Source organism: Nannospalax galili, unplaced genomic scaffold (assembly GCF_000622305.1).
Source record: "Nannospalax galili isolate Female #2095 unplaced genomic scaffold, S.galili_v1.0 scaffold377, whole genome shotgun sequence".
NCBI lineage: Eukaryota > Metazoa > Chordata > Mammalia > Rodentia > Spalacidae > Nannospalax > Nannospalax galili.
Window position 1 is genome coordinate 707396 of NW_008341187.1, and position 15163 is coordinate 722558.

A 15163-nucleotide genomic window follows, 5' to 3' on the forward strand; every position below is an offset into this window, starting at 1 on the left:
ATAGGTGTATGAGAGTACAGGTGTATGTCAGCACTCCTGACTTGGGTTGACTATTATTTAGTGATTTAGGAAAGATTCATTTTCTTTGTCAAATGCCAAGGAGAGATCTCCCTGATTAACCCCAATGACAGAAAATTTGGACAATATATTAACATTTACAATCCCTTTCTAGAATCTTTGGAAAACAGTATAAAGATTTAAAACAGGTATATAAGAAACCACTGTACACATCTATCATATGCATAAAGGCTATCATAGGGTTTTTAGTTTGAAGGGTGCGTATAGGATATCACTGAAGTGATGTTTAATACTAATTCCTATTTAGAAGAGTGACTATTTCCAGCTACTCTTTCACAGCAGAACAATTAAGCTTCAGAGTTCATGAAAGTTGAAGGAACATGATGACGAAGTGATGCCCTCTGTTCTCTTTTCTTTTAGTATTTTCAAATAGTCTTTGCATATTATGTTTAAACTTGGACTAAAGGAAAATGTTGGGTCTAAATGTGCTGTTTTGTCCAGAAATAAATATAGGGGAAAGAATTTAAAAAGTCAAATTCAAATTTGGGCCAGATGTTGTGGCTCCAATTTGTAATCCCAGGATGGGCCAAAGACCCACTTATGAGGACTTTAATAAGGGTAGCTAGCTGATGCATATGTTTGGTAAGAATGATAAGCGGGTGGGAGACATTTTGCCTTGGCTTTGAAAATTTCAAGAATGGTATCTGGAATTCCATGTTTTGTGCTTCTGAAGTTCAGGGGAGTTTAAGGACAGTTTACACCATGGGCATGGGAAGCCTGTCCCTTTGGAGGATTTTTGTCATAGTCTTAGATGTATTAACTTTGGTTCTAAGTTAACTTTTCTAATGATAGCCATTAGTTTTGCATGATTCTGACTTATTCTGGAACAGGAGTTGCCTCTGTATTGGGCAACTTTGTTCCTATCCCCTGATGCCTATAGACAATGGTTTTTGGGTGCTGTCCAGTCATATCATCCATGGCCAAGGTAACAGAAGTATAAATACAAAGTAGGAAAGAACACCAGGCTGTTTTCTCTGGGCCATGACAACTGTGAAATGAGCAAACATTGAATTGGACTTTGTGGTCAATTTGAAAGCTGCTAAATCTCTTATAACAACTTCTAGGACATGTGATCCATGCATTTTGAAACACCTTGAGCTAAGTTTGTTGTTTGGAAATGTCAAAATGTTCCATTGCAATACGTATTTGACTCACATTGAGTTCCCCTGTTGAGTAGAACTCTGTGAAGTATAACTAAAAGCTTTCTGGGTTTGGTTGATTATAGGCTGAGTTTATGGCCAAATGGAAGAAGCCCTTCCAGTCTTTCTGTGTGCCACGTTCTCAGTGCAAGGTGCTGCTTGGTCAGTAAGTTTGGCTGACTGAATAGGATGAGATCAGAGCACTGAAGTCTGATTTGAAGATATTGTGTGGACTCGGGAAGAGATAAGCTAAACTCTGAAGCCAAGAAAACCAGATAAGACCAGAAGGCACAAGAACAGTCTCAGGTTATACTCTTGTTTCTCTTTCATTTTCCTCTGACAAGGACACACTGATAAATTGCCAGTATTACTCCCGTGGCTTTCGGCATACCATTTAACCTCTGTGAGCCTCGATTTCCACATCTGCAAAACGGGGTCAAGGAAAATATCTACTCAGGGATTTATTGTGAGGGTTAAGTGAGATAATGAATATAATTGCTTAGTGCAAAGTTTAGTTCAGAGTAGTTCCATACACACTAAACTATTATTATTATTATTATTATTATTAATTATTATTATTTTGGTCTTTTTGAGACAGGGACTTCCTGTAGTCCTAGATGGCCTAAACTCACTATATAGATCAGGCTGGCCTTGATCTCACAGAGATCCACTGGCCTCTGTCTCCAGAAGGCTGTGACTAAAGGGGTGTGCCACCATGCCCATCTCTAAACTATTATTATTATTTTTTAATTTTATTGTATGTGTATGAGTATATTGCCTGCATGTATGTGAGTGCATCTGTGTCATGCAATGCCCTCAGAGGTCAGAAGAGGGCTTAAGAGTCCCCTGGAGCTGGAGTTAAGGACAGTTCATAGCTGCCATGTGGGTTCTGGGAATCGAATCCAGGTCCTCTGTAAGAGCAGTCAGTGCTCTTAACCACTGAGCTATCTCTCCCACCCCTCTAAACTATTATTTTTTATACTATGTCAACTCAGGAAAGTCAATGCTTTGGTTAGGATTCTTTATTTTGCTAATTCTGAAAACGGCTCAACATAGCACAAAGAGGTATATATCTTCTAACAAGTTGAAAGTGGGAGAGCCAACTATCCATTTATTCAACAAGCATTTCCTACATGCCTGGCAACTCTCAGGACTGGAGAAGAGGTAATTTAAAAAAGGAGCAGCTCCCATTGCCGGGCGTAGTGGCGCACGCTTTTAGTCCCAGCATGTGGGAGGCAGAGGCAGGCAGATCTCTGTGAATTCGAGGCCAGTCTGGTCTATGTAGTGCGTTACAGGCCAGCTGGGGCTACAGGGAGACTCTGTCTCAAAAAGACCAAAAAAGAAAAAAAAAGTATCAGCTTTTGTTTTCCAGAATCCTCAAGTCCAGTGAAACAGATCAGGGAGTAAGCTGACAAGGCTGGTGTTGCCCCTGGGTTCCATGAAGGCAGTGTGGCAGACCTCTGCCTCGAAAACCCAGAGTTTCTGATAGAAGAATGTGAAAAGAACACATGCCCGCTAAAGTCTGATATTCTCATTCTAAATTACCAGAAGAGAAAGTCAATAACAAGTAAGAAATTAGTACAGATCCTGCTGACTTCCAGATTCAAGATTTCTTGTCCCCAGGTCAGGCAAGGATGTGTCAGGGATGAATGTTGGCTGTGGGCAGGAGTTTAAGGAGCTCTGGGCAAGCCCTGTGTGATTCAGGTTCAAGTCAAGATTGCAGCCTGGAGGCTCTAACCAAGTATGGCAGATCTAATATCTGACCTTCTGCCCAGCAGTCCTTCATGTATAAAGTTTAAGATCAGAACTAGGCTCTATTCCTTGCAGGTATTTAAAGATACGGATGGTTCTGAACTCCATTCTTAGGGGTGGAATCCTACTGCCTCTTAAAGGCCTCACCAAAGATCCATCTTCCCCTTGTATGTTTTGTTTTATTGTATATAACCGCTTTCACCACTTTACAGTGAACTGACAATTCAATAATTTAAAATTCAGTGGTTAGGCTGGGGAGATGTCTCAGTGGAGAAAGTGCTTAGTGGGCAAACATGAGCATTGAAGACTGGATCCCCAGCATCCACATAAATGCTGACTGAGAGCAGCAGCCCACATGTAATTCCAGGGCTTAGGGGGCCCGAGGGGAGAGACAAGATCTCCAGGGCAAACTGGACAGCTGAATCTGAATTCAGCAAGAGACTCTGCTTCAGCAAATAAAGTGGAAAGTCATGCAGGAAGACACTTGATGTTAACCTCTGGCCTCTACACATGTGTGCACACATTTGTACACATGCCTGCATACTCATATACATGATAGGATTAATGTCCTTACGAGATGAAAGAGCAGAGAGGGCATGGTCTCTCCGTAAGAGGATGGGGAGGATACAGGAAGCAGGTGGCCACCTACAAGTCAGGATGAGACAGAAGCTTCCAGCATCTTCTAGCTTTTTATCACTGAGTTTTCTAGCATTCTTTATAGATTCTAAACACAGGTTCCTTATCAGACATAACAGTTTCCAAGTGATTTGTCCCATTCTGAGGGTTTCAGTTTCACTTTCCTGATGGTATCTTTTGAAATGCAAACTTTCTAATTATCATGAAATTCAATGAACCAGTTAATTCCATTGCTGGTCATGATGGTGAATGCCTGTATCCCCAGCACTTGGTGGATTTCGAGGCTAGCTTTAGCTACATAGTGAGACCCTGTCTAAACCCCCAATTGTTGCTTCATATTCACCTTCATCTTTAAAGAATTATTTCAAATCTAGAGCAGCAAAGATTTACTCAGATCCTTTTCTAGTTCTATAGTTTTCTTATGTTTCGATCTTTGATTAATTTTGAGCTAATTGTGTTGATTGTGGAAGGTAGAGATATCACTTCTTTCTTCAGCCTGTGGATGTATAGTTATTGCTATTATTTGTTGAATGACTGCTCTTCCCAATGGAATCAGTTTAGCACTCTTGTTTATAGTACTGAGATTTGAATCCAGGGCCTCATGTATGCTAGGCAAGCATTCTACCACCAAGCTCTATCTGCAACCCTGTCTGGATACTCTTGATGTTAACTAACCAACCGTAGACGTAAGGATTTATTTTGGACTTTCAATTTTACCTCATTGATCTGCCTGTCTGTCTTTAAGTCAACACCACATTATCTTGTTAACTGTTGCTGTGTAGCAAGTTGAAACTAGGAGGTGTGACTCCTCTCTAGCTTTATTCTCTTTTATTTTGAGGCAGGGTCTCATGTATGGCAGGATGGCCTTGAACTCATAACAGAGTCAAGGATGGCCTTAAGTTTTGATTCTCTTGCCTCCACCTCCCCCAAGTGCTAGGATTACAGGTGTAAAATACCACACCTAGTTTATGTGGTGCTGGAGATGAAACTTGCTGCTTCCTGAACACACCCATGCTAGGCAAGCACTCTGCTAACTAGCCCAGCTTTGTTCTCTCTCTCTCTCTCTCTCTCTCTCTCTCTCTCTCTCTCTCCCATCTCTCTTTCGCTCTCTCTCTTGCTCTCTTTCTCTCTATGTGTGTTCAATGTGCGTGCGTGTGTGCGTGCGTGTGTGTGTGTGTGTGTGTGTGTGTGTGTGTGTGTAGGGGTGGACTGAGTGTATTGCCATGTGTGGAGGTCAGAGAATAACCTCAAATGTCAATCCCAGATTTCTACCTTGTTTGAGACAGGTCTCTTGTTCACTGCTGCCTACACCAGGCAGCTGGCCCCAAACTTTTGGGGATTTACCAGGGGCAGGAGTGCTGGGATTATAGTTACACACTACTGAATCTGGCTTTATGTGGAGATCTGAACTTTGATCCTTAGGCTTATGTGGTAAACGCTTCACCCACTGTGGTGTCTCCCTAGCCCCAGATTTGTTTTTCCTTCAGGATTGTTTTGACTATTTTGATTTCGTGAAGCTGCCTATGGTTTTGAATCTCTAGACTTTCCCTGTTTTCTACTGCCAGAGTTCTTTCTGTCTGTAGGCTGGGGTATCAGTTGGTTTATACACACTCTAGGACTACCACATGGACTGGTCTCCACACACCTCACTATTAGTATACCTGTTCATAGTTTTCTAGTCCCTAGAGCTGGGCGTCATGAACTCAGAGTCCTAATGATTTTCTTTGGAGGAGATGGAATTATAAGCCGTGTTCTACAGGTATTCCAAATAGGATTGATGTATTCAATCTGAGAATTCCCTTTGAATCCTAAGACCTAATCAGCTTTGATGGGCAGTCTGCCAGTAAACCCAATTATAGCCATTGTTTGAAATTAACCATAGCCTAAAAGAAAGTGACAAACAGATAAAAATCACCATAATCAGAATTCACTTGTTGTAAGTTATGAGATAATTATCAATTATCTAATGCAGCACTTGGAGATACTCTCTCCATTTTTGCATTTTTTGGGGGTGGCTCTGAGGATTCCATTAGAGAATTTTGGGCACTTAGTTCCCTTATGGATGAAGAGGCAAGAGACATTTTGGGGGGCATAATTAAGCAAAATTATTCTCTGTGCACAAAGAGGCCTGTATTTATCTTAATTAATTTTGAAATTGGGCTTGGACTTAACATTCAGTTTTTCCCTCTAAGAGGCTGTGTGCATTTCTAAATGCCCCACCTCACCCAGATAATAATTCTTAGACTTTCTACAGATGTTTGGGTTAAATCAGTTTGGCTTTCTTCCCACTGGGATGGAACGTGACACTCTGTGAATGGAAACCTGGGTTCTGGCAATCATCTGCTCAGATTTTCTGCAGGTTGACCAGCAAGGGGCACTAAAGCATAGCGTCTCTCCCTCATTCCCCCCAGCGATAGCAGAGGTTTCAGCAGGCAAGTAATTGGGCCAGAATCTGGAAACTGTGCACTCTCATGGTCAGATCAAAAAACTGACTGTAGTCTCTTTGATATTTTTCAAGGGTATTGATATTTTTAAGAGAAGAAAAATCCTGATCTGGTAAAAAGGCAGCAAAAACAATTTCAAATACAGAACCACTCTTTGCTTGCAAGCCATAATTCCCCTGTCTAGTCAATACTATTAGGTAAACCAGCAGGATCCTGTCATTACCTTTCTGTGAATGACTGTATTTTCCTTCCGTCCCTGTAACATAATGGCTAAGCTATATGGTGAGTCCTTAAAAGGGATGAACTACTTGATGTTATGGTGACAAGCAATTATTATAGAGGCCTACTTGTTGATTCCTCCCCCCCTTTCTTTTAAAATTTGCCTGCCTAGTTATTTCCATCAGTTACTAAAGATGTCTCTTTCATTGTTTCACATAAAGGATGCAGTCTACATGTTAGGCACACATTATGAATAATTCCTTGTCATAACAAAGCACGGTGTCCTTCGGAGACTGGTATGAAGCTACTGATGCTGTTCAGTATCATGTAGTGGGCTTTTCTTTCTCTTTAATTTTATCTTTTATCTATGCTTAATTGCATCAAGGTATGGAAACATTAAGATTGATAGATTTACCCAGGCATGGTTGATGCAGGCCTGTAATCTCAGCACTCAGGAGACTGGAGGACTGCAAGGTAAAGGCCAGAGAGAGGAGAGACAGAGACAGAGACGGAGACAGATAATGGTAGAATTTAATAGTTCATTTTGGAAACTTTGTCCACATACTCAGAAAAACTGCCTATAAAGCTAATTAAGTCAGCATTCATATTTAATTCCAGGCTAATGTGCAATATTTTGAGAACTATCACACTGTTTTAAAAATGTGTGTGTGTTGTGCATGTATATGCACATGCATATTTTCTTATGTGCATGTATGTTTGCATGTGTGTATCTATGTTTGCTTGTGGGGGGGTACCATGCATAAGTGTATGAAGGCCCATGGCTGAAGGAAGGTGGGTGTCTTCCTCAATCACTCTCACCTTATTCATTGGAGTAGGGTCTGTTGATTAAACCCAGAGCTCATCAAATGAGTATGACCTTGCTCTAAGGATACTGGTCTTTCCTTTCCAAAAGCTGGAATTAAGCTGGGCGTGGTGGTGCACGCCTTTAATCCCATCACTTGGGAGACAGAGGCAGGTGAATCTCTGTGAGTTTGAGGCCAGCCTGGTCTCCATAGTGAGTTTCTAGGCCAGCTGGGGCTACATGGAGACCTGTCTCAAAAAGATTAAAAAATTAATCAATCAATAAATAAAACCCAATGGCTGGAATTACAGTCAGGCCGCTATGGCCACCTGACATTGTTGGTTCTGGGGATTCAAACTCTGGTCTTCATGCTTGCAAGGTATGCTTTATCTACTAAGCTATCTCCCCAGTCCTGTTACAATGTGTGTTAAAGACAATTTTAAGATTCAGGTGTCTTTGGACCCCACTTTTTGCAGCCTGCGAGAATGAGACATTAAAATGGATAACATCATTCTTCAGTCTTCTCATTATAGCCCTCTTCCCTCAAATACAATCCTAAATCGCAAATGGCTGATTACTGAAGAACCCTTAAGGAGTCTCAGTTAAATGATGGATAGCTCAAGTGCAATTTCTAATATTTTTCTCTCTGCTAGCCAAAATTAGAAATTAGAGGAGGTGGAGGAAAGCGTTTTAGGGATTGAGTTAGATATTAAGAGTGAATGAAAAAGTAGAACAAGAGAAAGGAAGAGCGTGTGGTGCCCCAGGTTCTGAACAACTGCCACAGAGTTCTGTCCTGAAGTGACCTTTACATCTGTAGATATCCAGATGTTGGAGACCCACCTCCATTCACTCTGGGCCTTTTTTCCCCTCTGATCTAGGCGGTAGATGCAGAGACCATAACTGGCTGGTGGTTAAGAGCATGGGTCCTGGAGTTTGTGGCTCTGTGACTGGGTTAGTTACTTCCCTAGGTAGTGGTTAATTGCAGTGTACAGTTAAGATGCCTTCAGTCATTTAACAAATACTTATGGAATGCCTACCATATAGTCTGTACCATTGTAGACACGTATACTTTTTTCTGAGGATGAAATGAGAAAATGAATGTACATTGCTTAGACTGTGACAAGAAATAATGGTTATTATTATCTATTGAGGATCTTCAGTGTATTGACACTAAGAACATCTGTGTGCCTTAGTTTTCCTTATTTGTAAAGAAAAAGTTTTGTCTCATATGGCTCTTGTGAGGTTTAAATAATATCCTGAATATAAAGTGCACAACAGTGCCTGACACATAGCATTGTATATGTATTTGCTCTCATTGCTGATTTCTCTGTCACAACCTAGAACTAAGCATTGTTATTACTGGTTCAGGAACGAGTTACCTGAGAGTTCAGGGAGGTAAGATGCCTTAGTCAAGGTCAAACTGGTAGCGAGCTGCATATCAATACCCTATCTGTCTGGCTGCAAAGCCTATGCTTTTCCAATGGTTCTTGGTGCCTCCTGGAAGCATTTAATGTCTATCTTGAGGTAACACAGGAAATTTACATGTGAGAAATCTGTGATGTGGAAATGCGCCTTCAAATCCCCTCCAGGTGTCCCCATTAGGCCATGTGTGTGCATGCACATGGACACACACATCTCTATATTTTTGTACTTAGCACTCATTCTGGTAAGCTGCTTCTCTGCTTATAGAATATATACTGCTAGGTATATATTTAGCAAACCCACCACTCACTTCCCTCAGGAAAATAAGTAAAAAGTTAGAATATTACTTTTGTTGTACATAAGCCTGCATGGGAGAAAGCCTTTTTCTGAGTAGCATATTTAAGCATTTATACACTCAGTCATCCATCCTGTCCTCATTCATTGAATCTTTCCTGCCACTGTGCTATGTAAACTGCTGAGTTTTTATCAACCATATACTATGCTTTATTAGTATGCAAAACACTGAATCCTGATTGTATATCTTATATAAATTAGGACAGAATGCAGCAGAAGGAAGAGTCGGCTGGTTTGCTTTGAACATTCCTAGTGGTTGCCACTGACCGTCAGGAGAAGATAGTTCTATCAACACTTCACAGCTTCAAAAAGAAGCTCGTTTTCTCCCAGGGTCCTTTGTGCCTCTTCCTTTTGGGAACTCACGGCTACACATTATATAGGGGTGCTTCAGTGCCAAATGAATCTCCTTCTGAGACTCAGGAGGAAAGCGACTGCTTTTCTGAACTATTTTCTTTCATTTGAAATGGAAAATGTTGCAGATGTTCCAAAGAGCAACACTGCACTCAGCTGAGGATGAATTTATGGGAAACAGTAGTCCATATCAAATATAGTAATTGCTTCTTTAAAAATAAAAACCAAATCATGAATAGGAACCATACATTTTATAACTCCAAAGGCTGTCTGTAATATTTTCCTCTTGAGACAGGGTCTCATCTAACCCAGGCTGGCCTTGAACTTGCTAAATAGCTGTGGGTGACCATGAATTTCTGAGCCTCCTATCTATGCCTCCCAAGTAGTGGGACTGGGGACCTGAGCTACACCCCCTACTTTTATGTGGTGCTAAGGATTGAATCCATAGCTTTAGTGCAGGCTAGGTAAAAACTCTACCAATTGATATACATCTCAGGTTCCTACTTCTAACAATAAGTCTCATAAACTTGTACAAACTTTAGGATCCCACAAACACAGGTTTTCAAATCCCAAGATGACCAGCTCTCCATATAAAAGTTGGTATCAGTCCAACCAACATGGCTGAATGGCAACTGTAAATGGAATCCGAGTAAGGGTTTGGGCTGCCAACCTTGGTTATTCCAAAGGTTGGAGTGTTCTCCAATAAAGCTTTCAGTTGTCCCATCATACTATCTGATCTACCCACTGCAGACATCTGTCTTAGCCTGAGATCATTAGTTTGTCATGTACATTCATCAGACACTAATCTTTTCTATTTTGTGCTTACCAAGAAGTCTTGTGATTGTAACTTAACTCCTGCTGTGGCTTGGGACTTAAGAGTAAGACCCTTGGGCAATACTATTTCTTAGGATAAATTAGTAAATTGGCCTTTTAATTTAATATGACTTATCCTGATTGCTTGGCCAATGTGAGAACTTTTTGAAAGACCATCTATGCTATGGTTTCTGAGTCTGAAACTATATTGGAGACTATGGCAAACTGACTAAAGGAAACTTTAAGTCTCCAGGAATAAGTACTGTGCTGGATAGCTTTAGTGTCAACTTGAACACCTGGGTTGAGGGAGCCTCAACTGGGGAGTTTCCTTCATTGGACTGACCTGTGGCCATGTCTGTGGGGCATTTTCTTGATTGTTGAGTGATGTGGGAGGGCCCAGCCCACTGTGGGTGGTGCCACCCCTGGGCAGGTGGACCTGTGCTGCATAAGAAAGCAGGCTGAGTAGGGGCCAGAGGAGCAAGTCAGTAAGCAGCGTTCCTCCATGGCCTGTACTCCAGCTCCTGCTTCCAGGTTCCTGCCCTGAGTTCCTACCTTGGGCTCCCTGATGAACTGCGACCTGGGAGTTGTAAGCTGAATAAACCCTTTCCTCCCCAAGTTGGTAGCGGCCAGAGTGTTTTGTCACAGCAACGGAGAACAAACCAGGACAAGTACTCTTTGACTTCCCACCTATATTCAGCAGGACTTTATTGGGATTGTTTAGTTTTGTTACTTTTATTTTTTGATACAGGATTTTGCTATGTGGTCCAAGGTAGCTTTGAACTAAAGATCCTCCCGTTTCTGCCTCCTTCCCTAGTTCTGGGATTCCAGGCCTGCCCCACCTCACTTGGCTGATTGGAACTGCTTGCCTCCTCAAGAGACTGTAAACTTATTGAGAGTAGGGGCCACCTGCATTCTGTGTACTACTTTGTACAAATTCATCACACAGAGGAAGGACTCAGTAAAAGGTCAGTGGATGTGTAAATGGCATAAGAAAAAGTGTGTTTTCTATAGGGACTGGTAAATGTCACAAAGCAAACTTTCAAATTTACAAATCATTTTTGGTTTTGAGAACATTTGTTTATCATTACAAAAGTGTTTATATTTGGAAGCTGAAGAGCATCTGTCTGTCCACGGTCATCAGATAGATCACAAACCTGACTGTGGTAGATGCGAGCAGTTCCCATCTTTTTCACTGTAGAATCTTATTGTTTTGTGTCAATCTGATCTTCAGATAATTAGGAAGATGGGAAATTCTTTTGTATTTGGCACTAGAGATGAGCAACTTTGAGTCAAGGAAAAGCCCGACTTAGATGAAGACCTTTAATGAGGGAATGACAGGAATGGCTGGGGTTGATGCCATCCCAAGTCACTGTCCACACCTATAGGAGTCTATGTTATGCTGCAGAGAAGTCTATCCAGAGGAAAACTGATGAATTGAATGATCCTAAGAGAAATAACAATGAAAAGACTTCTACCTAGGGAGCTGGTGGTTTGGCTTAATTGGTAGAGTGCCTACCTAGCATATACAAGGCCCTGGGTTTGATCTCCAGCATCACATATAACTGGGTGTGGTGGTATATGCCTGTAACCCCAGCTCTCAGAAGGTGGAGGAAGAAGGATCAAAGTTTCTCCTGGGCTACATAGTGAATTCCAGGGCAGCCTGGACTACATGAGATCCTGTCTCAAAATTAAATAAATTAAAAAAAGACTTGTACTTAGATATATCCGTCTATCCTGTTAGTCTTGTTTTGATTTCATTTCACTGTCCTGTGAGTTCTCAAGTATAGGTATAATGAGAGAGAGAGAGAGAGAGAGAGAGAGAGAGAGAGAGAGAGAGAATGAATATGAGTATATATATTCAGGACAAGAAGATGCCTCACAACTTAATTCTTATTTTCTCAAACTCAAAACACAAACCCAAAAGAAAACAACAACAAAACCACACTGCATTCCTTTATCTTTAATATTTTAATACTATTTTCTGAAAGAGAATACCTTTGGTAATGAACTGTGCTCCCAGTTCTGTACCTTGTCACCCTAAAGAACCACAGTAGAGGTAACCAACGATATTTACCACAGGATAACTAATTGCTGTAAATTAATACCACATTGAAATCAGTGCTGGCTTCTGTCAGAGAGACACTGTACTTCAATGGTAAGACTGGAAGCTTTGTAGCCTTTAGCAGACATCATCTGCTCTTTATCTTGTAGCCTGGTGATAAACTGTGCATGCAATAATGTCGAGACCTGATTTTATTGGCAGCATCTGTGACTTAGTTCTTGTGGCTTACTTGTTACCATCTTTATCTCCTTGATAGAACCAACTTTGGGAGACAAGCAACCAGGAACTATATTGAGAAAGAAGAGTTAGTGCTGTTTGTTTTCATAAGCAGAGAGGAAATTATCAAGCCTAGATTCTTAAATTCTAACCCTTTGGAGCTTTTCATGTTTCCTCTTTAGGGCTCCAAGCAGCTCTTTCTCTTGGGAAGGCTCCTGGCAGCCAACTGAGTTGAACATGGGGTACTGGAATGTGGACTTGAGACAGGAATGCTGAGAGACGGCTTGCAGCACACACACACACACACACACACACACACACACACACACACACACACACAGAGTTCCCAGAATCTGCAAGCAGCTAACTAAAAGTCTCTTCCCCTCCAGCCAGGCAAAGCAAGAATCTGCTCCATCAAGTAGAGTAACCTTTCTTTTACTACCCGTCCAGGGACACATGCTTAGAGTGCCGCTGTGATCCAGCTCCTTGGAACAGCAGCCACCAGACACAAGACCCTGGGAAGAATAAAGCACCCACAGCATAGATCCCTCTACAGAGTGCCCCATGAGAGCCTCAGAGTCCTCCCTGCTAGAGACATTGCAGGTTGACAGTGGACCTTGAAATCCATCTTGTTTATTCTATACCACAGTCTTTTTCCTCTGATTGGACCTGCAAGTCGTCCCTCTGCAGCTAGATCCACGGGCCCTCTAAATATTATTATTGCAATAATCAATAGAAAAACTTCTTGCTACTGCATTCATCCATTAAGATATGGACACAGTATTCTGATATGGTTATCATGAGAGGTCCCAGGAAAGGCCATGCCCGGTGAATAAAAATATCTTTCTTGCATGTTAGAGAAATATTTTCAAGTGTCAAACCAGCAGTGAAAACGTGCATTTGAGGACAAGAACCAGAACAAAGTGGGTAATTAAGTCTAGGCTTGCTGGTGTCTCAGCATGCTCTAGCCCCTGCTGAGGAGAGGGAAGGGTGGCCTTGTCTCTGAGGATGCAGAACCAGAGCTGGGAAGGGAATAACGAACCCATTCCACAGCGAGGGTAATCTATAGTAGTGATATAGCACCTTTGATCCTTTACTCAGCCCCTCTGTAAACAATCTAGTCTACTCTCAGAGAACTTTCCAGACTTCTGAGAATGGTCTCAGGTTAGCAACTGAGAAGATGGCTAGAGGAAGGCTGGGTCTACTGAGACTGAGACTGGTTCTGCATTACAGCCAAGTCAGCCCACAGGCCTCCCATGTGGGGCTTCCCTGCACTGCCTAATTTGGAAGAATGGTTTGATTTAACTATAAAGAACTGGCTCCCTTCTCTCATTTCTCTAATGCATAAGACTGCTAGTCACTCACTTCCACAGGCTTCCCAGGACTAGTGAGTGTCAAAGCTTAACAATGGCTGTTCCTCCCTACCCTATTCAATGCTAACTCTCCCATGTGATCTGCCAATAGTAACATCCTGTCTTTACAGGGTGGCCAACATATGGGGTTTATATCATTAGTAAAGACAAAAATAGCACATGTTTTTGCATATTGAGTGCCAACAGATGGGGGAACTTAAATTTATATAGCATATATCCCCAACCCATCATGCTTAAGGAAGAAGGTATTTTTTCCTTTTTTGGTTTGATTTAGCCTGGGGGGGCACTACTAAAAAACCGTGTCTAGCTGTAGGTGAACCAATTGTATCAGAGGCACTCACGGAAGTACTTGTCCTAGTGGTGACAACGCTTTTGGAGAGAATACTAACCGGCTGCTGAGGCCCCATCCCTTAACCTGTAAATCACTTTGCAGATGATGAGCCCAGTCTGTGAAAGTCATAACTAGCAGTGTGACATGAGGGACGAGCATCATAACTAGCAGTGTGACATGAGGGACGAGCGGAAGGGGTTTGGGATAGATGCACCGTCACATTTTGACCTTAAGAAAGGTTGAGGACTAGAAATAGGAGTCTTTTTTGTGAGCAGAGAGCTTCTGAAATCACTTGGGTATGAAAGTGTTCCCAGGCTAATTCCAGGCTCCCAAAACACAGAGTCCAAAGACAGAGTCTCAGAAAGTGTCTTGCCAAGAAAAGAGTGGAACTCTGCCTTTTTGGCTTCCCCAAAGAGTGCCTGCCTCCAGGTTCCCACTGCAGTAGAGAAGATATTCACATATTTTCCCACCCTTTCTGGTCCCTCTGAATCACAGGCACTTCATTTTTTTAGTTAGTGATTTACAAAAGGAAAATGGTCCCTTAAAATCAGGCCACACACTGGTCTTTAGGTAAAACAAAGAAGGTCAACAAAAGTAGCAGGTTATAGATTGCTCAAGCAAAATGTGGAACAAAATTATGTAGAGAAAGACTGGTAACAATAAGCCCCAAGTGCTGAGGGTGCTTGTCTAATGGAGTAAAGTAGGCGCATTTTCTATACTGTAAGTGCTTTGTTGATATATAAACAAAACATGGAACTGAGGAGATGGTTTGGTCTGTAAAGTGCTTGCTTTGCAAGCACAAGGGCCTGAGTTTCATTCTTAGAATGTATGTAAGAAATCTAGACATAGTGGTGCACACTTGTAATCCCAGTGCTGAGAGGTGGAACAGGTGGGTTTCTTGGGCTTGCTGAACAACCAGCTTAACTGAATCATCAAGAGTCAGGTCAAGTGAGAGATACTGTCTCAGAAAATAAGTTTACTGGGGGCTGGGGAAATGGCTCAATGATTAAGAACATTGACTGTTATTGCAGAAGACCTGGGGTCGAATCCCAGTACCCACATGGCAGCTAACAACTGTCTGTAGCTCCAGTTCCAGGGGATCCAGACACCCTCTTCTGACTTCTGTGGGCATTGCACGACACAGGTGCACTTACCTACATGCAGGCATAAC

At 41.9% G+C, this 15163-nt stretch overlaps 1 long non-coding RNA gene across 1 annotated transcript in view; it reads left to right on the forward strand.

Annotated features, from left to right (window-relative positions):
* The first annotated feature begins 1298 nt into the window (after window positions 1-1298).
* Window positions 1299-15163, forward strand: part of LOC115070993 — a 24489-nt gene continuing 10624 nt past the window's right edge. Inside the window, exons 1-2 of the long non-coding RNA XR_003850095.1 lie at window positions 1299-1523; window positions 10825-10975. This is a non-coding gene — a long non-coding RNA (uncharacterized LOC115070993). The remainder of the gene's footprint in view (window positions 1524-10824; window positions 10976-15163) is intronic.